Below are 23,857 nucleotides of genomic sequence, written 5' to 3'. Positions count from 1 at the left end.
GGAACTGTATATTTGCTTTACCAAGATGTTTTCATCTCTGTCAACCATCCAGGATGAGATAGGAATGGCTGTAGTAGTGGTGGCTGTAGTAGTAAAGCTGTAGTTAGCTGAGGAAGTGAGTGAGCCAAAATGCTGAACAAATTCACTGGGGTAGATGAAGGCAGGAAAGACACACACACGGGAAAAAACAGGGGGAGGAGAAAATAGATTAATTAGTGCTAACTTCTCTGTCAGGATAAAGGTGCAGAAAAAGAAGACAGAAGGTTAAAAGATTAAAGCAGTTTTTTTTTTTTGTTTTTTTTTTAAAAAGAGATATCTGTTAAATTCTTTTAAAGTAAGGTTTATTGCTTTGCAAGAGTAAAACAGTTACCCCACACAAAATAATATTGTGAAGACTCTGTTAATTAAAATAGGGATGAATCCAAAGAACATGTTACTAGAATAGCCTCCTCCAGCATCTCAGCATTCCTGTGAACAGCTCTCACTTGTGTAGGAGATGCTCGTATAATCATCTTCTGCTTGCAAAAAGTAGTATAGTGTTGCCTAGAAATGCAATTCTGTGCTAAGGGCAGAAAAGCAATGAGTAGATGACTCTGTTTTTCCTGTCGGTGGTCTCTTGGGCACACTCTTGGTGGCAGAAGGTAAACTTTGTTGTTTGTTAATGAGCATGTGTGATTGATACCAATCTGCATAATAATGAATATTGAACTCTGTTATCTGTGAAGCTGGTGCTCTCTGCAGATGGTAATGCATTTGGGGAAAGTCTGCTTCCTTCATATAGATCTAGACTGTATATTGGTGGAGGGAAGAGGCAACCAAGATGGAAAAATAAAGTGGTTGTCATGGGGACAACTCAAGAACATAAGTGTGACAAATAACTTTGTTCCCACTATGCTAGAAGATGGTGGATACTGAAGGAGACGGCCTTTGGTTGTGGACATACATAGAGTTACTAAACCTGGGGTAAGTGACAAGTTTTGGAGATCTTCCTCTCAGTCTATATCTTATATTTACTTAGAGACTGCAGGCCAAAAACCAGAATGAATGAAGAATCTTTGTCAAGTGGGACTGAGTGTCTGCTGGGAGCTTCCCATGCAGGTCTCTTGACAGGCAGGCAAGTTTTCCACATGACAGCTGGGACATGCTTCTCTTTGTGATCCATGAATTAAACTCAAAACCAGGAAAGTTGTTTGAGTTGTAGGAAAAAGGTCACAGTACTTGCATGGGTAAAAACAAAGCATGTAAAACTTGGCAATATACAAAGGCATTGTGAGCCTGGGACACATGGTGAAACCCTGTCTCTACAAAAAATACAAAAATTAGCTGGGTGTGGTGGTGCACACTAATTTACTCTCAGCTACTCAGGAGGTTGAGGTGGGAGGATCGCTTGAGCCTAGAAGGCAGAGGTTGCATGGAGCTAAGATTGTGCCACTACACTGCAGCCTGGGTAACAGAGGAGACCTTGTCTAAAAAAAAAAAAAAAAAAAAAAGAAAGAAAAATATACTGTGTATGTAGAAGAATATTTTTCAAAAATTATATATACACTTTTGATATACATGTATGTTTTCAGGTTATAAAACTATACATAGCAAGTTGTAAATAGCAGATTATAAAACTGTATGTGTTGAAAGAAGCCAGATACAATAGGCCACATATTATATGACTCCTTTGAGAAGAAAGATCCAGAATGCTTAGAGACAGAAGGCAGAATGGTGGTTTCCAGGAGGTGGGGGTGAGGGAGGACTAGAGAGTGATTTCTTGGGCAAGGAGCTTCTTTTTGGGATAAAAATGTTCTGGAATTAGATAAGAGTGATGGTTGCTCAACATGATAAATGCACCAGATGTCAGTGAATTGTACACTTTAAAACGGTGAATTTTATGTGATGTGTCATTTACTGCAATTATAGATAACCATATATGCTATATATAAATCCATTTTTGAAGAGAAAAAAGTCAATATTGTACAGGTAGAACTGACAATCAATACAGAATATGACTCAACCTAAAGTTTCATTGGGGTGCAGGGGGAAGATAACACTTACGAGCTGGGCATTGAGAACATGTTTTCCAGTTACTTTCCTTCTTGGTAATACATACAGTCTGACCAAGGTGATACTTATGGTTCCATCTACCTCTAAAATTCTCTGACTTTATGATTTGAGTTTAGAATGTTGCATGCCAATTCAAAAGAAATACTTATAAAATAAATTGATGTTCGATTTCAAATGTTGGAAGAAAAGTCAAATGAGAAAAAAAAAAGAAAGTTGCTAGAATGAACAAGATGTGGAGAAACAAATACAGAAAAACAAACTGTTCTAGAAAAGGAGAAATAGGGCTTATTTATGGGGAGGCAATTCTGACACAAAGAACCAGGACAATAATGAATAAAAATGAAATAAGTTGAGACTAAATAATCCACTAAAGATGGACTGAAAACCCCAGTCTGAAGGGGAAAGTAGGAAGCAACCATTCAGGATGATAAAGATGACAATTTGAAGAGTCAAAAGGGGAAAGAAAAGAAAAAATAACATTCAAAGAAGGATTTTAAAAGCTCCATAAAACCTTAAAGCGAGAATGTTCAATAGAAGTAGAAACATAATCACAGTGGTAGGTGGGTTTTAGGGAGACCATGGAAGAAAAGAAAGGTGAAGATACCTCAGCAAAAGTTTTGAAAATCAAAAACCACGAGGGAAGGTGGCACGGACAGAGTGAAGGCAACAAAAATGAATGGAAGCTAGCAAAATGAATGATCTGACAGCATCTAAGCGTGGGCAAGATGAGACAGGGAGCAAGAAGCAGCTTAAGAAAAATATATGAAAAGTTTGAGAATTCTATAGGAAGAAAAAACTGAATAATAGAGATGCTTTTAACCAGTTTCAAGTACTATATATGTGTGTGTGTGTGTGTGTGTATACATATATCTCCATACACATACATACACAAACATCTCACACACACATATGCACACACATATACACACACAGGTGGATATATATACGCGCACACACACACATACTATATATACTATTTATACACAGATAGATATACGTATATATATATACACAGACACATACATGCATACATACGTAAATGTATACATACACACACATATAAGTGTTTGAATGCAAGCTAATGCTGGAGTTCAAAAGTAAAAGATAAATGATATAAGAAAGACATTCCTAATAACTTAGGGCATTATAATTCTTCTTGGCAACTATTTCCAGTATTATTGTTCTCATTTTCTTATAAGGAAAATAAAACTCAAGAAGTTATACACATTTTTCACAATTCTGGGATCCTATATATCAACTCAGGATTTTAATTTAGTTCTTTTTAATAATAAGATTCATACAGTTATTTCCCATATAAAATATTCCCTAAAGTTTCATTTTTGAGATTTTTGGTTAATTTTGATTATTATCTTGAAAATGGGTATACAAGCCTATTTTTAAATTTAATTTTCATTTTTTTACCTGATTTCAATAAGTTCTGTTTTCTGGATCTGTTTGATTGCCACATTTTCTTCTCTAACTTCCTTCCTCCGGATGTTTCCTGTGTTCCTAGACATTTAAATTATGAACACAGAATACACTGCCCTCTAGAAAGATGTTGGTATGATAACTGAAATGGTACTATTAATTCTTTATTTACAGCATCTTCTAAGGTACCTACACTTTGTAGGCTGTGCTAAGAACAGAGCCATCAACTAGCATGTTGTTTGTATGAAAGAATGTATTTCTGAGCTCTAAGGCAATTGGCTCAGAAACAAACCTTTAAAACACAACCCATTTAGTTTAGGTTGAAGAATGCCTACGAAACATGTTCACTGTTTCATCCCTTGTTTCTAATGATCTCTAGGAAACTTCCTGGCTATTATTTCTCTGGTGAAAGGTCTCTTATAAAAAAAATTCAAGATTTTGCTTATGTCTATTTTTGCTGCTGCTATTAATTCTAGTCGAGAGATTACCACCTAACGTTAATCACCTGACTTCCATCTTTTTGTCATCATTATTATAATCATTACTATACAGATGAAGAAACTGAGGCTGAGAGGGGTTGGGTAATTTATCCAAGGTGAAACTGCTTCTAAGTGATAGAAATTAAAACTGAACCCTTCTCTGACTCCAAAGCCATTATTGGTTATCAGCAAAATAGAAACAGAAAAATAAATAAAATGTATAGGCCTGGATATTTTTTATTTGGTTAAGCATTCATTCATTCATTCATCATTTATTCATTCATTCAGGAACAAAAGATTTACTGGAGAACTGAAGCAAAAATGACATTGGCATAGAATCAGGAAGATGGTATAATTGAATTAGGCCACAGACTTGCTCTAGAGGGCTCCAAAAGCTGAAAAGAATAACAGAACTAAAATCACATAATAATAATTATGCTTGCTTGGTAAGTTGAACAGATTAAGCTGATCTGAGCAAGTTGAGGAAGGCATCAAGCAGGAAGTAACATGTCACCTTTTACTGGAGATGAAAATAATTTTCCAGGAAGGTAACAGGCTGGTGGGGGTGGGGGTGGGGAGGGGAGGCATGAAAGAACATAGACATCTTACTACCTAAATAATCTTCCTGAGAAATGTAAGTTATATTCATAATTTTACTTGACTGTATCTTGTATGTAATACAAGATAAAGTATTATTTGTGAAAGTTTTTGTTACAGATTGAAAAAACAACATGACCTTTCCAAATTCATCCTTTGCTACCTCTGACTACCCAGATGGGCAAATTCTTCTAAAGAGGGGAGATGCATAGCGCAGTGTCTGCCAGGGTGGAAGGGAATGATATGTAACTCTTCCCGGTCACCATGGAGGACACAAATTGCTTTTCAGAACTTGTGGTTTCTGCTTTATGAATGTCCATCACCTGAGAGCTTTGACAATGAAAATATTTTTTCCTGGCCTCAGACTCATTTGTGAATGCACAACCAACTCTGTCAACGGCAACAGAAGGTCACAGATGAAACCACGAAAAAGCCAGAATCATGAAAATACAGATGTCTGCAGATGAATCAAAGTGAACAGAATGACCCTCTGCTATCATCACTTAATTGCTAGGTTAGGGAAAATACTAGGAGACAAAGAATCAGATGGAGCCATTGTGACCGTTAAGGACAAGTGGGATTAGCATAAATGTATCATAATTTATCATCCTCATCACTAGTAATTTTGAGGTCTAGACATCTAAATATACTGGTCAGAAGGACCTGTAGAACTCTTAAAAAGGTATCCTTTATAACTCTAGATGCCTCGTAGGTGAAAAAAATAGCATATTCCTTTAGCTTTTATACTTGTTTATTCTTTTAGTGAAATAGAGTAACAGGTACCCTTTCTCCTAAAAGTTAGATATAAATATCACTAGTTAATATCATAAATAAGGCAGAGTTTTGGCAGTTAGGCTTTTAACATTTTCAGTATTTCCTGTTTATTGTTGTTCTTCAATTTTTAGTGAAATTTGGACATTTAAATATCACCCACTTATTTATTTAATTTTTATCGTGGTAAATATATATGACATAAAATTTGCCATTTGAACTATTTTTAGGTGTACAATTCAATGGCATTAAGTGCAATCACAATGTTACGCCACCATCACCTCTAATATTTTCAGAAAATTTTCATCATTCCAGACAGAAATTCTGTACTCATTAAAAAGCAGGCTGGGTGCAGCAGCTCATGTCTGTAATCCACTTTGGGAGGCCAAGGCGGGTGGACCACTTGAGCTCAGGAGTTGGAGACCAGACTGGAAAACACAGCAAAACACCTGGTTCTGCAAAAAATACAAAAATCAGCCAGGAGTGGTGGCACGCAGTTGTAGTTCCAGCCACTTGGGAGGCTGAGGTGAGAGGATCATGGGAGCCCAGAGGTGGAGGTTGCAGTGAGCCATGATCGCACCACTGCTCTCCAGCCTGGGTGACAGAATGAGACTCAGTCTCAAAAAAAAAACAAAAAAACAAAAAAACAAAAAAAAACGTATACATATACACATATATATATTTAAAAAATAATGAAAACAATTCCCCATTGCCCTCTCCCTCCACCTGGTGACCTCTATTATACTTTCTTAGACATTTTTATTTTGTAGAACCCAGTTCAAATATGCCAAGCTGCCAGGCTGGTATGGGATGTCCTGTGACTAATGATTAAGTCAGGTTAAAGGGGAACATGTCCATTTCAATTCAGCTTTGTTGATCTGTTCTCATGTATAATATATATATTTATTGTGAACTTGGGGGTCCTTGAAAATCTCAGATTTTATGCCACTTGAATATGAGAGCTGTATTCATTTGGTTATTTCTTGTTGGACTATCAACCATAATTAAACACACACACAGAGACTCACTATCACCATGAACACAAACCAACACAAAACCTATTCACTCCTGCAAGGAGAAATGTCATTGTCTGTGCCAGGCAAAGCAGAATGTAAGTGGATAGTCATAAATTGCTTCATTATCTAAATTGCAGGTGATAGGCACTAAGAAAATTTCTCAGAATATTATTGAAATCTTTCATTGGTTCAGAAAATAAACATTTTTTGAAATGAAAAAAAATTAAGGACTAATCTGGAGGTGTTAAATTTGAGCCAGGGAGAGTGCTTTTGCCACTGGAAACGTAGAAGGTTTCCAACCATGCAGAAGGTTCCCAAAGTTGGGAGAAGAGGTAAGTACCCAATCAATAATAAATGTCAGTTGAAAATGAAGAGGAAAACCCTGTCATCTCCTCAGATAAATTTTATATCTCAACTCACTGTTTTGGAAATATCAGAACATATGGGGATTTAAAAACATTGCAACGAAGGGGGATTAATGGAAAAACAATTTTATCTGTCAAAGATCACTACAAAGCAGACAAAAAACAAGCAAACCAAAGCGACTGTAAAGGGCATATTCATCAATAATCCTGGCTGTGTTTTAAAGGTGCTTACATGCCACAAAAACATCTCCATCATCACATAAATATAATTTTAGTGTTTATCTGACTTGGGGATGACATTTATTGCCTCACACACTTTCTCTTAAAGCACAGTGTTTACTTATCTAGCAGTATTTTCAGAGTGTTTGCATTTGGAAAGGAACACCTCCTGCATCTTTGCTAAACCTTAAATAAATTATGCATTCAATCATATTTCTGCTATAAAACATACTTTGTATCAGGGACAACAATTTAAACCCATACCTAACATTGGATGTATCTATTAATAATTTAAGAAAAAGTTGCCTGGACACCACTATCTACAGTTCATGAATTTATAGTGAAACATGATTAAATGAATCCACAGCTAGGAATCAAGATGTAGAACAAGTGTGCATTCCCCAAGATGGCCTATAAGAATAATTGGATCTTCTGAAAGAAAACATTTGTTAAGCAAATCAATCAAATCAATCTAACCTGACACAACTGGCTGTCATTCCTGCACAAAATGAAATTTATACTACATGAATATGTATTTGAATTGGAGAAAATACGACAGGAGGAATATAGTCATTTAATGGAGGGCTCTTTTAATACACAGTTGACAGTTAAATATTTATTTTGGTAAGGAGAAAAGTGTCTGTTGTTACCACTCCAAGACAAAGCTAATTCTGGACTGGACAAGTTAAAATTATGTAACTGATGAGTAACTTTATTGTTTCTTAATTTAAATTTATGGGAAATGCATTATTATTGGAAGAGTATCCTGCAAGTTACAACACAGGATACAATAATATTCCCAAATAATGAGGGTAGTAAAATTAAGTATGTCACTTAAATTGAAAAACAAAAAGGGAAATTGAAAAGTGAAAAGCAGCCACAGGAGCATCTGCCCTTCTATCACGGAGGCTTACGTGCTCAGACTGTATTTTCTGCTGAAACAAAGAGATTCTTTTAAGAGCCAGCTAATTCTCAAAAGAATTTACCAAGGTTTCCACAATCTATAAAAATAACAGAGCCAGTACTGTAACAGAAACTTCTGATTGTGGTGGCAAAAAAAAAAAAAAAAAAAAAAAAAGGGGTTGAAGAGAAAAAAAAAAGAAACCACTTTTGTATAGGGAGTCAATCTTGATGTAAAGCAGTGTTAATTCCCATATATGTCTTTGATTGTGTTTATTAGTATGTGTACTTCCTCCTCTACAGTCTTTTACATGGCACAGCAACTTTGGGAAATTAGGCATCATTCAATTCAGGCATCATTCAATTTTTTTTAGGTCAACATATTGCTGTTCATGTTGGTAAATTTTAAAATTGCATGTTGTATGTTGTGTATCTATCCATCAACTGTTTTTCATAGTAAACTCTGGTTTCATCTTGTTTGTTTGTATAATTATAGGACTATTTCACAAGTCAGTGAAACATTACCATTCACCTCTTTGTTTTTTGTCCTATGGATGGTTTGTCCTACTTCAGTTTATCACGTTTTCTTTCATGAATTTATGTGAATGTTCTAAGTTAGGGAGCAACTCTTTCATGCTGTAGTTTGGAAGAATGTGCCACTGTCTTGCCTTTACACATCTTCTGAAATCTACACATTGAAGACTCACACATCAAGCATCCAGCAGGCAACCCTGCACTTAACAGCATGCTTCTTACTGCTGGCACATCTAGGAAGGACTAGCCCTCTTTTTTTGCAATCAAAGCATACTTCTTGAAGGCCAAAAAGTATAAGATTCACTGAAGAACCACAAGTTTTCATGCATAAAACAAACTGAACTTGGTTATTACCAAGTCTTAAAAAGCTGAATTTGAAAGTCAGGAAAACCTCTTTATACGGAGTCAGATTCAAGGTCAGAAATTTCTACAGAGTGCTAACACAGGACAGGACCCTTTCATTCTAGGCAATATTATGACCAGATATCTTAAAACCTCCCCATGAGAAAACACTTAGAAGTACTAGATGAGTGTTTTAGAAACACTCATTTAAATGCGTAATAAGCTGGAAAAAAGTAAGGAAAATACACAGGAGCCAAAACCCAAATTGAAACTAAAAGCCAGCACTCAGACTGATGCCCTAGCTTCCCAGCAGAATGGATGAGCTCGGGGTTGATAGTCTAGGATTTAAGAGTTTGGGATTTTAACAGTCTCTCTAGGAAAAGAGATGAGGCCTTGGCCTGTGTGAAGTGGAATAAAAATTCATACTCAAATTCTCAAAAACCAGAAGACTGAGGCATTAAGAATTTATTTATGGATGTAAACTGTGTGTCCTAATACCACTTTATACCAATTGTTAAATTCTCATGAATTTTGTAAGCTTGTTGTTAAATAGAGTCATTATTTAAAATTAGGTAAATTTTGAATTAAATAAGTCATATTAAAAGTAAAGCTTGGGGTGACAGCAGTGGCTCATGTCTGTAATCTTAGCACTTTTGGAGGCCAAGGCAGGAGGATTGCTTGAGCCCAGGAGTTCAAGACCAGTCTGGGCAACACAGCAAGACCTCATGTCTCCAAAAATAAACTAATAAATGCTCAAAACTTATGACTTCCCAATTATTTGTTACACTTTACCATTACTTACGTTTTTGAGGTTGTCTGTGTGAATTGTAACTCTATCGTGGAAATACTACATAATACTATTATTCTTTTGCACATTGCTTCCCAACTTCATGTTCATTAATGTCACACTGGTAGCTAGAAATTGGTCATGATAGAAGTATTATACTGTGGAGATCGGCAAATGCTACAAGACTTCATTAACTGTTTTGATTACATAGACTTAAGAAAATGATGGAAATTTTGTTACTAATGCAGATTCACTTTAATGTGTGGCATGTCTGTAGTTACATTGTGAGTAGCAAAGAAAAAACGTTGAGTATTTTGAAATCTATTATGCAATTCAGTAGTGACTGACATCATTGGTGAACAAACGAAATTTCAACTTCTTGTTGCTACCTATTAACAAAAACAAAAATATCAACCAACACTCATGTTGGAACTACATTCATTTGTCAATTACAACCACAGACAGGCTACAGATACAAGAGTTCAGCAACAATCAGTGAAAATGTGGGACTAAATATACAAATGGGCAGTGGCCAAGTCATATATGACAATAGAACTCTCATCCACAACTTCCGCAACAGGCAGTCCAGGAAGCCAAACTGCAACCTCTGCAGCAAAACAGTCAGAACTTGGTCAATGTCTTTCAGCTTCCCTATCTTTTCTTTTTTTTTTTAGTTGTCTCTGCTTCCAATTCAGGAGGAACCAGAGAAAGCCAAAATACACTCTCCAATCTCACCATGTAAGGTGTCCTGATTCTAGTTAGCCTGCCTGCACTTCCCCTTGCGAATAACTTCCAATTGGAGCATTCCTGTGCTTCCCACCATTTTTTAATTATAAAGCTCTCCTTCTGCCCTGCCTGACTTTGAGTCTGCCAAATACAAGCGATGATGGCTGACTCCCCTGCAACCACAAGGTCTGAATTCTCAGTTGGGAAAGTCTCCTTTTATATCCACAAATACATTCTATGACAATCAATCGACTATATTAAACTGCAAATAGAGTATTTTACATTATATTATTAGTAGTAACAGGTGTACTATATAATCCTTTGGGTCAGTAAGATTTATAATAAACCTATGTTTGGGCATATATGCATACTTTCGTATTCAAAGGGTTGGTTGTTAAACATTTACCAGCACACCACTGGACTTATACTCTGTGAAATATGGATTAGGAAAAAAAAATCAATCCACTGGCACAGGGGAGACCTAGTCTCTGAGTAGGAAAAGACAAACAAGCCTGATTCCCCTGAAAATAATAGTCTTGGTTCTTCTCGCACCTGAGTTTGGGATGCAAATTTACATCGCTTATGTGGTCAAAGGAAAATCCCCTCCCCACCCAAACACACACACCAAGAAATTAACATATAAGTGTCCCCGTCAATGATAACTTTGAGGAGACTGGTGGAAGCCAACACAAACCCTTTCTGCAGGAATACTCCCAATTCCAATACACCTACTATTCAGCCCTGCTGAAGATGTGCCCATAATCAAACATGCGAAGAATTTATCATAACCATGAGTAAACAAATAGATAAACAGCAGGATATATTACAACTAACAAATTCTTTGAAATATAAGAACAAGGTAAACATCCTATTTATAAAACCTTTTTATAGATGGTGTATATATGTGACTGGGATTTCTTTTCTAACTGCCTAGTGGCTGTAAAACAGGCAAAATAACAGGTAGGTATCTTACGTTTAAATTAGGTCTTTCTTCAAATTACCAAGGTGCTAGAAGAAACTGGAATTTGTCTCAGCTTATATAGACTTGACTGCAATTATAGAAGTCCTTTATAAAAAGGCATTTCACCCAGTAAACTGCCACTGTACTGCCTGGCTATGGGAGAAGCACGTAGCACTATCAGGTGCTTCAGAGAATCCCCCAGAGAGGGGATGCTGAGTGATGGGAGAGTTCAGGTGTGGGATCTGTGACTGACTCTGCCATTTTGAGAAAAAAAAAAATCACGCATCATTCATAAAATACATTTTAATCAAACCATAGTACTGTGACAGAAACAGCAATTATTAACAGAGAAGAGATTAGAGCCTTGCCTCCTTCCCAGCTTGTCCTCAGCTATTCCCTCTAAATCATCCTTAGAAAGAGCGAGTGCCTGCCCATTTCTTGTGGCTTTTGCTTTTTTAGTGTAGGAGAGTAGAACAGGTAGTGAGAAACAGGACTGAAGAGGCCAAGGAAGGTGAAGAAAATTTAAAAAGGATTTTGAAACTTGTATTTGAGAGCAAGTAGGCATCTTCACATTGGTTTTTTTTTTTTTTTTTTTTTTTTTTGAAACAGACTGTGAGGCAGAAATTTGTGTGCATAAGGTTTATTGGGGTGTGAGAGAGTAGATAAATGAGATTGAGCAGAGGGCAGAACTGTGCTGCAATGTATGGCTGCAATGAGACCTCAGTTAATCCTATAAGGGACTCCAGAATTGGGATGCAAGTGATTCCACTTAATAAAGTTAAGCACCAGAGTGAGAGTGAGATGAGGGATATACATTTCTAGTTCTGTCATCAGTGTGTTGTTGGTTTTGAGAGTCTTCCCTTAGGTACGCATCTCACTGGGTTAAGACACTTTTTGATTTTGACTCTAAGCAGTTATCACCTTATTTATGTACTTTAGACCCTACTCCCCACCTAAGATATACTGTACATAGAATTAAAGAGCAATTGAGAGATAACATATAATTCATTCATACAACAGTATCTAATGATCGTCCTTGCCTTAAGGTGCTTACAATCTGTTAGTTGAATGGAGAGACACTGAGGATATGTGCAATAAAGTGCTATTGAAAAGCCTGCAGCAGAGCGTTATGGGGGTACCATGAAGGCAAAGAGGTCAGCTCCATCTCATAGAGGCCATACGCTTGAGTTTGGAACGAGGGGTAGATATTTGTGCACCTTGGACAAATGGAATTGAGCAAGGCAGTTCCAACTGAGGGAGCCGACTGAACAAGAGAAAAATCTGAGCAACACAGAATAGTCTTCTGTTAGCATCTGAATCGAGTTATATCCCTATACTGCTGATTTAATGTAACATTTGTCAAGAAGTTTGAACATACTATTAGTGTAGTTGGCACTATGCAGACCCCTAGAGATCTGCACCTTCTGACACTGGCTCCCCTCCCTGTGTAATCCCTCCTCTTGAGAAGGAGCTGGACTGGCTTCTAATGAATAGACTATGGCAAAAGTGATGGAATGCCACTTTTATAATCAGATTAAAAGACACTGTGGGCCAGGTGCGGTGGCTCACACCTGTAATCTCACTCCTTTGGGGGCCGAGGTCGGTGGATCCCTTGAGCCCAGGAGTTCGAGACCAACCTGGTCAACATGGCAAAACCTTGTCTCTATAAAAAAATTAGCCAGGCATGGTGGCAGGCGCCTGTAGTCCCAACTACTCAGGAGGCTGAGGTGGGAGGATCACCAGAGCCTGGGAGGTCGAGTCTGTGGTGAGCCATGTTTGTACCACTGCACTCCAGCCTGGGTGACAGAGCGAGACCTTGGCTCAGAAAAAAGCAAAAGCAAAAACAAAAAAAACACGAAGCTGTGGTTTCTCTTTTGCTCACCTTCTCTTGCTCACTTGCTCTGTGGAAGGTACCTGAGGTATTTTGAACTGCCCTATAGAGAAGCTCTTGTGATAAGAAACTACAGGAGGCCTCCAATCCACAGCCAATGGGGACCTGAGGCCCTCAGTACAAGAGCCCATGAGGAACAGAGTTCGGCCAACAACCCGGAAGTGAGGTTGGAAGCAGATCCTACCACAGCAGATCCTTGTGATCTAGATGACACCTTGACTGCTTTGTTGTGAGATGTCCTGAGGCAAGACTTGAAGCTAACTTTTACCCAGATTCCTGACTCACCGAACCCTTGAGAAAATAGATGTGTGTTGCTTTAAGCTGCTAAGTTTCAAAGTAATCTGTTATGAAGTAATAGATAACTAATTCAGTTAGCATATTACTCTGTGTGAAATGTTTTCTACTACCATGAATCAGGGTATTAGATCAGGTTCATGTTTAGATAAAATTTTTCTTATGTAGTACTGGAATACCTTCCCTGCATAAGGCTGGACCAACACAGTTGGTGTTGTGTGAGAGATTTCTGTATACCAGGTACCTCTAAAGAAAACTCTACAAATAACAAGAGTCAAAATTGATATTCCCTTCATTTTGCACCATAGGAAAGTTATGTATATTTTAAAAGACCAATTTAAATCTACGTTTTCAGGTGCTGGATACTACCAAGCTAAGGATATAATGCCTTTTCTCTAGAATAATGCTCTGGAGACTTGAGACAATGTCCTACAAAATAAGTCTATATAAGTATCTATTTTGACCAGTATACTACTTCTTGGATAGTCTTATTAGTGTTGGGATGATTGGCATAGCGTGTCTCTCTAAGGACGGTCAAAGAATCTGCACAAATGTGTGCCCTGGTTCGTTCATGTGGAAGAAGTTGATATCTTGACTGCTTCACAAGTCAGTCAACTATTCTATGCTTTATACAAGGTTTTGAAAATATAAATAAAATCCCCCACTGACTAGTGTGTCAAAGTTTATCTTGGGAGCAGTACGTACTGCACTGCCACCGTCAACATATCATGCAATTGGCTTGCTGCTTAATCACATGTCACAATTGCCATCCTCTGATGAATTTATATGGAGGGCTAGTGGATATGAAATATCAGTGAATTTTTGAGTTATAAGGGATGTCATAGATCACCTCATATAATCAGTTACTTGTACCAGGCCCAGCATTTTACTAATGAGAAAAAAAATCTGCTGCATCTCTAGCCAGTGTTCTTTAAAATATGCTCTTCAGTTTCTATTTACTCATTATATAATTCAATTTAAAGATTGTGATTTCTATTTTATATTGCTGCTCAAGAGTTTTTTTATTATTGGATAGAACAGAAGTTTTCTACAGCCTGTCTTAAATACTCAATGGGTTCATCATAACAAGTATGACAGACATTTATGTTGGAGCACATCTTTTAAAGCCTGTTGCCCATATTTAATGATTAAGTTTTATGAGAAGGAAAGGAAAGAAATGCAATACCAATTATGTGCCAAAAACTTTTTTTTTTACTTTTGATTTTAGAAAATTACAAACACCTAGAGAAAAAAGGGAGAATGTACAGCTATCATTCAGCTTCAGCAATTATTAATATAAAGCCATTCATGTTTTCCTATTCGCCACCCCTCCTGCCATGATCAATTACTTTAAAGCAATCTCAGGCATCTTCTTATTTCCTCCATAAATATTTTAGTGTGTGTCGATGAGATAAGGACTCTTTAAAAAACATAACCCACAACACTTTTATTCTACCTAAAAGTTAAAACAAACTCCCAATATTCTCATTAATTATCCTTTTTCCCATAAGTATACTTTTACAGTTCACCTATTCAAATCAGGATACAAACAATGTTCACACATTCCAGTTGTTTGGTGTATCTACTGGGTCTCTTTAAATCTATAACAGTTCCTTCACTCACTCCTTTTTCATGCCATTTATTTCTTGTACCTGATATTTATACCTAGAGGCCTTATTCAGTTGAGATGTGATTCATAATGTCTGATATCCATCCATCCATCCATCCATCCATCCATCCATCCATCCATCCATCCTTCCATCCTTTCTGCCACACTAGATCTAGTACCTTCTCTGTAGAGGTTACAAAGAAGAGGTTTTCTCTTTTACAAACTTTACAAAATTCTAGACAGCATAGTGAAGGCAACTTAATAGCCCTAATTTTCATAGTTACAAAAAAGTAACGGCTTCTATTAAATTAAAACCAGATGCATTAAAAGGAACAAAGTCAAGAAACTACTAATTACTAAGGAGAATTTTAAAGTGAAAAGTGTGCAAATAATGATGCAAGGTAGAAAATAAGGGTCAAAACAGGTTGAAATAAAGTGGTTTGGGAGCTCAGAGTAAGGATTAAAGGCTTATTTTCTTCAACTATTTTTCATAATAAGTTATGCATATAACCTGATCTACATAAAAAAGAAAATTAGAATTAGCATTCAGACATATAGCATCCACAGCTATGACATTTATCTACCTGAGTTCTATTAAGTAACTTTTCGCCTCTGTGCCTTGGTTTCTCTCTCTGTAAAAAAGCTTTTAGATTTTGTGAAGATTAAATATGATAATGTATATAATACATTTAGCAGTATATATTTGCTTATTAAACAGTCATTAAAAAAAATAAAGAGTGTTTAGTGCCCTTAAAATGCTGGTGTTTTGGTTGGGCGCAGTGACTCATGCCTGTAATCCTAGCACTTCAGGAGACGGAAATAGTAGGATTCTTTGAGCTGAGGAGCTCAAGACCAGCCTGGGCAACATAGTGTGACTCCATCTCAAAAAATTTTTAGTGTTCTTGCTTTTCTGTGGCTCATTCGTCATTTCAGCTAACATGAACTAAGATAAATAACTGCGGGAGGGGGGGGGGAAGTAACTCTAAGCCTTTCTTTGAATAAAGAAGGCATTTTCTTCTCCTATGTAAATGCAAACAAGTGAGATACAATACAGGAAGCTGAAATTCTAGTTTTATATTAAATAATTTTACATATTTTTTAACTTATTCCCAATATACATTTGGCATATATTTTTCTCAAAACATTAAAGAAGAATTTCTCTTTTTTGACAATCTAAACTATTCAGGCATGTCCAATACATACAGAATCTAATGTTTTCAGACATGTTCAACTGCTCCTTCTTTTTTTTTTTTTTTTTTTTTTTTTTTTTTTTTTTTTTTTTGAGAGAGACTCTCCCTCCATCACCAGGTTGGAGTGCAGTGGCATGATCTTGGCTCACTGCAACCTCCACCTCCCGGGTTCAAGCGATTTTCCTGCTTCAGCCTCCCAAGTAGTTGGGACTACAGGCACGTGTCACCATGCCTAGCCAATTTTTGTATTTTTAGTAGAGATGGGGTTTCACCATGTTGGCCTGGATGGTCTCCATCTCTTGACTTCATGATCTGCCCACCTTAGCCTCCCAAAGTGCTGGGATTTCAGGCGTGAGCCACCGCGTCCAGCCCTGCACCTTCATTTTTAATTACAACTTGGTGAGGACTCAACAGCAAGATCTCTTTTCATAAGTTCTGATGTTTCCTCTTTTCTTGCAAGAAAATCCCGTTCCAATTCTTTTAATGTGTGAGTTGAATGCTTCTAATTTAGAATCTGTCACCTTTATAACCTCCAAAAGCTCTTAGAACATCAAGGAAGATTTTCTTTGTCATTCAATTTTCTGATGTCTTTCTAAATTTCTCTCTTTTATTTGTGTCTTTTTATTGTGTCGGAAATATCTTGGCATTGAAAATTTATATTCTTCATACCATTTTTCAGCTATCCCAATATATTTGATGCTTTAAACAATTAACTGTTAGAATAACATGGTAGGGTCTCTAAAGCCTTAACAATCTATGAACATTAATTTATGAAATAGCCCACTCTAGCATTTCAACCTTACTTCTACAAATTAAGAAAGAATCATTGAAGTTCGAGTTAAACTGAAATGAAACTAGCTGAATTTAAGTAATATTTTCAGCTTTAATGCTTAAGTACATTATTTATGGACTAGAGTTAACTAACGTTTAAAAATGAATTCATTTGTGAATTCAGCATCAAATTAGGTTTGCTTCTGTTTCAGAGTTTTGTTTGACTATTGTCAGGAAAAATTGGCTATGTTTGCTACTAATTTTTAGAAGGTCTTACGGTATTCATCGGCATTTAGAATAAACTTGCTTTGCCAGGAAAACTGTCTTAAAGAGTTGCTTCCCAATATTAAGATCATGAGAGGTATTTTTGGTCAACTAATTAGGGTTCAAACTAATTAAGGGTATTATAATTTCTTTTTTAAGTAAGGCAATTCTGTATTTGAAAATTAAAAGTGATTTATTGGAAATTGTTTAGTATTGATTGCTGGAAGTATTTCTATCAATTACTCTTTCTTAGAAGTTACACTAAAAGGTAATAATACCCAGGCACGGTGCTCACGCCTGTAATCCCGGCACTTTGGGAGGCCAAGGCGGAAGGATCACTTGAGGTCAGGAGCTCCAGACCAGCCTGACCAACATGGTGAAACCCCATCTCTACTAAGAAAACAAAAATTAGCCAGGCACAGTGGCACATGCCTGTAATCCCAGATACTCAAGAGGATGAGGCAGGAAAATCGCTTGAATCCGGGAGGCAGAGGTTGCAGTGAGCCAAGATCAAGCCACTGCAATCCAGCTCGGGCAACAGAACAGGACTCCGTCTCAAAAAAATAAAAATAAAAATAAAAATAAAATAAGAAGTAATAATATACAAAGATTTCTCAACTTTTGAAAGTACTGAATGTAGGTGGAAACTTCTCTGAATGTATTTTTGGGGTTATAATTTCCGACTGTAGATAAATATAGAGCTAATTCAGAGATGTCCCAGTTATGTCCCAGAAGACATTCCCCCGTGTGTCTAATGATACGACGAATTTGAAAACTGACAAAAGTCCACTGTCACTATACAGCTGACTGTGCTTGTTTAAAGGCTGTTCTTGTATAAAATGAACACTTGGCTATCCCTTGAAATTTTCATTTCAATCCGGGCTACTAACTTGAATCTTGGATATTTTGGAGAATAATTTAAAAATAAGTATATATGAAGTGTACAACAATTTGACATCTAGGTTTTAGCAAAGTCACCATCCCATGTAATTTGTAACAGGAAAGAAATCACTGGGACAGAAAACATATGCAATAGCACAGTGTGGAGCTGTCACATCAACTCAGTGTCAGTCTCTGGCTAACCAAGGCAAATGCCTTCCTTTCTCTCTGCTTCTTCTGCTTTCTCTACTACCTTATTGCCCATTCTTTCTATCGGTTGCTGGACTTGACAAACAGCACTGGTTTTGAAGGGAATTAAGAGGCATTTCGTCCACCTAGTAACCACAAAATATCTGATGGGTTTCTAAACTTAGGATGCTGCAAGAAGTAGCAGGCCATAACATACATTAGGTAATACATAGTGCAATTTAAGCATTGTCTTGTCAGCATAACTACATGTTATTCTATCACTGAAGATAATTTATAGAATCTGAAAACCCACCCGTGGTTTCTATTGAATGAGATTTCTGAGTAAGGCTCTCATTTTTTCTTATGAGTTTCCCTACTGAGTTTCATCTTTAATGCATTGGGATAAGTAAATAAGCCATTTCATTTTTATTTCCCATTCCATGAAATGTTTCTCAAGTAACTCGATTAATGTTCAGAATCAGTATTTGAGTAGGTGCATAATGTAATTAAAATTTCATAAAACTGCTATAATCATAGTATCTCAGTAATAAGCAACCTTATTTGTCACACAAATGATTTCTTTGAATTTCTAACATGGAGTTTATTTAGCTAATTCAATAATAAAGAAATATATACACATATGCATATATATGTGTATGCATATAGATGTGTATGTTTACACACACACACGCACACACACATATTCCCCTTCCCCCAAGAAAATTTTATATTTTCAAAGGGACACTTCACAACTGGCATTTTCCACTAACATACAACTAATATTTTCTTGCAGATTGGTATATGGATAACTTAGGGTCAACAGAGGTGGCTAAATTCCATTTTATCTTCTGAATAAAATGACTTGTCATTTCAGAAAGCTACCAAGTATTATGACATAATATGGAAGTGAATGATACTGCAACATTGAATGATAGTTTTTCTACAATCCAAACATAACACTCGCTGATGCCCAATGCTTTGGTTCTTATGTATAGTGGTGAGTGATAGCATGTATATTACATTACGTATTTTACTGTTGTTTGTGTCTGTGTATCATTGTTGTCTGATCTTTTTTCTTCCTTTAATATTGTTAAATTTATCATGGATTCTCAAAATTTAATGCAAATAATTATCAAGAGGGAAGCTAAATCCAGAGTCCTAGGCACGGAGACTCTGCATAGTTACAGCTGGAATGGAACCCAGGAATCTGCATTCTTCACAAGCACCACAAGTGACTTAAGCAGATGGTCCAAGAACCACCTTTGACAAACACTGCCTGAGGGTTCTGAAATCTCTTTATATTCATTTCTTTGTAATTTTTCTCATGTATGTTGGCATGCTCTGCTCATTTAGGACAGGCTAGTTCACAGTCTGCCTCAGAATGTCAAAACAGAACAAAGTTTACAATAGTGCTCTCCAATAGAAATATAATGTGAATTGCATATGTACTTTTAAACTTTATAATAGCTTCATATTAAAAAATTAAAAAGAAATAGGTGAAATTTCCTGCACTCATATGTTCCATCACAGCACTATTCACAATAGCAAAGCCATGGAACCAACCTAAGTGTCCACCATGATTGATTGATAAAGAAAATGTGGTACATATACACCATGGAATATTATGCAGCCATAAAAAAGAATAAAAGCATGTCCTTTGAGCAACATTGACGGAGCTGAAGGCCATTATCTTCAGTAAATTGAGTAACAGAAAATCAAATATTTCATGTTCTCATTTATAAGTGAGAACTAAAAAATGAGTACCTATATAAAGATGGAAAGAATAGACAATGGGGACTCCAAAAGTGGGGAGGATGAGAGGGTGCTAAGGGTTGAAATATTATATTTTGGGTACAATGTTCAATATTGGGGCGATAGGTAGTCTTGCAGTTCAATCCTTACCATTATGTAATATTCCCATGTAACAAACATGCAAATGTACCACCCAAATCTAAAATTAAAAAACAGCAACAACACATGTACACAAGTGTTCATAGAGGCTGTATTAACAACTAAAAGATAAAAACACTGCAGATGTCCACCAACGACTGTGGTATGTCCATGTTAGAATATTATTCACCCATAAAGAAGAATGAAGTACTGATATGTGCTACAATATAAATGTAAAAAAATATGAAGCTTAGTGAACAAAGTCAAACATAAAGGTCACATATTGTATGAATAAATTTATATGAAACATTCACATGATGGAAATTCAAAAAGATAGAAAGCAGACTGAACTTTGTTTCAGGCTGGATGGGATAAGGGGAAGGGGAGTGACTGCTCAATGAAATACAGTTTCCTGTTGCGGCAATGAAAATCTTTCAGACTAGGTAGAGGTGGTGGTTGCAACACTGAAAATGTACTGAATGCCATAGAATTGCACAGTGTCAAGTGGTCAGTTTTTGTTATGGGGATTTTACCTCAATAAATGAAAATGAAAGGAGAGGAAAAAAATAGGTGACTTTGATTTTAATAATACCTTTTATTCAACCCGATATATCCAAAATATCATCATTTCACTACGTAATCATAGAAAAATATTGAGATACCTTATATTCTTTTTTTTTTTTTTTTTTTGAGATGGAATCTCACTCTGTTGCCCACACTGGAGTGCAGGGGCGCGATCTGGGCTCACTGCAAGCTCCGTTTCCTGGGCTCACGCCATTCTCCTGGCTCAGCCTCCCAAGTAGCTGGGACTACAGGTGCCCGCCACCACGCCCGGCTAATTTTTTGTATTTTTAGTAGAGACGGGGTTTCACTGTGTTAGCCAGGATGGTCTCCATCTCCTGACCTCGTGATCCACCTGCCTCGGCCTCCCACAGTGCTGGGATTACAGGCGTGAGCCACCGCGCCCGGCCTGATACCTTATATTCTTCATTCCATACTAAGTCTTCAGAATTTGGTCTATAACTTATACTTAGCAGCCCACCTCCATTCAAAACAGCCATATTTCAAATGATCAATAGCTACCTGTGGCAAATGGTTATCAAATTGAATAGCATAAGGCTATTATATGTTATATACTATATAGCATAGCCTTGCATATATATTTTCTAAAAACCACACCAATGTGTTCACAAAAAAAAAAAAACAAAAAAAAACAAAACATCTCACCACAGCAAAACTAGTGACTTGAATAGATTGTTAATTTACGTGTATCCACAAAAGTCACAGGGAATACTATGATAGCCAGAAGTGCACTGAGCTAAGTGGTGTTGCCATTGTTTGATTACCTGAGATTCATGTGTCGGATGTGAAGCTATTTCCTTGAAAGCCCTTTTGTGAGGTCCAAGTGAAAGTTTATGAAAGAAGACAGAATCCATGGAGGAGTCTGGGGTTTAGACGTCTCATTAGCTGGCATTAAAATTCTGCAAAAATCTTGATTTTCTAAACAATGGTTGGTAAAATAATTTGGTCTACTCTTGGATTTAAACATACTCTACTTAGAAAACACTAAGAAAAGTTTGTATTTTGAAAGGCATTTAGAAAGGCACAGACAAAATTAATTATTATTTGCTGAGTGACAATAACAGTACTAACAAGAACTAACAGTACTGAATATATGCCAACCATTCTTCTAAGCGATTTATATACATTATCTCATTTAATCCTCACAATAGTCTGATAAGACAGTTACTATTCTTATTCCTATTTCCAGATGAAAAAACAAATGGAAGCAAAACAAACTCTGAGGCCCAGAAAGATGGCATTACCTTTCTGAGGCCATTTTAATGAGCAGTGGAGCCCAGTTTAAAGCTAGGCCTTTGGATTCTGCGGTGAGTAATCCTAACATTTATGCTGGAGTTTCTCAACCTTGTAACTACTGTCACTCAGGGGTGGGTAATTCTCTGTTGTAGGAGCCTATCCCAGCATTGGAGAATGTTTAGCAGAATTCTTGGCCTCTACTAAGTAGATGCCAGTAGGACCTCATCATTCAAAGGTGTACAGCACAACCCAAAAATATCTCCAGAGATTTCTAAATGGCCCCAGGGAAATAAAATCATTTCTGGCTGAGAACCACTGCTTTAAATTAACTGCCTCCCTGTACCATGTACAAAAGTGCACTGAGTGCCTTCTAGTAGGAGATATGACAACAGAAGCAAGAGGAAAGAGTGATGAGAGGAAGGGGACATGAGTCAAGGATTGTAAGTGGACTCCAGAAGCTGTGAAAGGCAAGAAAATTAATTTTCCTTTAGAAACTCCAGAAAAAACGAAGAACAAAACCAAAAAAAAAAACAGCCCTCTTAACACCTTGACTTTAGCCCAGTAAGACTCATTTTGGACTTCTGACCTAAACTCAAAGAAAATACATTTGGGTCGTTTTAAGCCATTAGTTTAAGTTTATGGTCATTTGTTATAGTGGCACTAGAAAATAAATACAGGGTGTGGCCAAATTTCATCACAGTTCTGTCAGGATTTCTGATTCCTACGTCCATGATTAGGTGACTGCAAACCAGAAACTTTAAGTAACTGGGCCCATAGTCCCAGAGCCAGGAAGGGTGGAACAAATATTTAAAACTAGGGCCATTTTACTGCAAAATATGGGTTTTTCCCACCCACCATGAGATGTTTCACTTATTTTCTCAACACTCAGGTACAATACAATATTTATTTAATTTTGACTACTTGAAGATGTAGAACATAGATAACACTCTTTTGGGAGGGCATCTGGAAACAGACATCCATTTCTAGGTAGAAAAATACTTGTAAAAAAGTAATGCTAAAGGTAATCTTCCTTTTTTTATCTCAATTGTTAGTGACACCTGAGGAGAGGATTCTGGTGATTTCCACATCAATCTGGAATAGAGATTCTTGCAGATTTGGAGAGAGAAAATAGAATAAATATTCTTTCACTGCAGACCAGTGTCCTTAAGCAGCTGTGTTACCATTGGTGCTAATTATTTTGACTAGCCTATTCATTTTTAAACTTTTGGGAAAATCCATCTGCACAAAATTTCCTTGAAAAAAATCTAAGTAACAAAATTTAGGCTTGCAATCAGCACTCTTTTTAGCATTATGATTAAGCAGCAGATTAATCTGACCTATGTGTTCTGTTTGCCAGACAATTAAAATACTGACAAAGTCATGAATAAATCCTTGAATGAAGTAATATCATATTCAATATAAATGTTCTCATTATGCAAAGGTATTTTTATCAGAAGTATGTTTATGATGGTTCTATAACATGATGATTAAGGCTTTGGAGTTGGACAGCTGTAGCTCCACGTCCTCGATCCCGTACCTACTAGCTCTATGCTCCTGAGTAATATACTCAACTTCTTTAAATCAGATGGACATAATTATAGAAGCTGCCTCAGAGGGCTACAGTGAAGATTCCGGAGACAGTACAGAAGAAACCATTGAGCACAGTGTCTGGTTACTCTGAATGCCTCCTGATCTTTTTTTCTTTTTCTTTTTTTTCTGAGACAGAGTCTTGCTCTGTTGCCCAGGCTGGAATGCAGTGGCGTGATCCTGGCTCACTGCAACCTCTGCTTCTCAGGTTCAAGCGACTCTTCCGCCTCAGCCTCCTGAGTAGCTGGGATTACAGGCACCCACCACCACATCCAGCTAATTTTTGTATTTTTAGTAG

At 36.8% G+C, this 23,857-nt stretch overlaps 1 protein-coding gene across 2 annotated transcripts in view; it reads right to left on the bottom strand.

The window, feature by feature from the left end:
• The window catches only part of GPC6 (glypican 6), a 1,182,333-nt gene that overhangs the window by 444,987 nt on the left and 713,489 nt on the right, over window positions 1-23,857 (bottom strand). The window lies entirely within an intron of this gene.

This window comes from Chlorocebus sabaeus, chromosome 3 (assembly GCF_047675955.1).
Source record: "Chlorocebus sabaeus isolate Y175 chromosome 3, mChlSab1.0.hap1, whole genome shotgun sequence".
NCBI lineage: Eukaryota > Metazoa > Chordata > Mammalia > Primates > Cercopithecidae > Chlorocebus > Chlorocebus sabaeus.
Note: the sequence above shows the minus strand (reverse complement) of the source record. Positions and strands in the feature narration are given on the sequence as shown.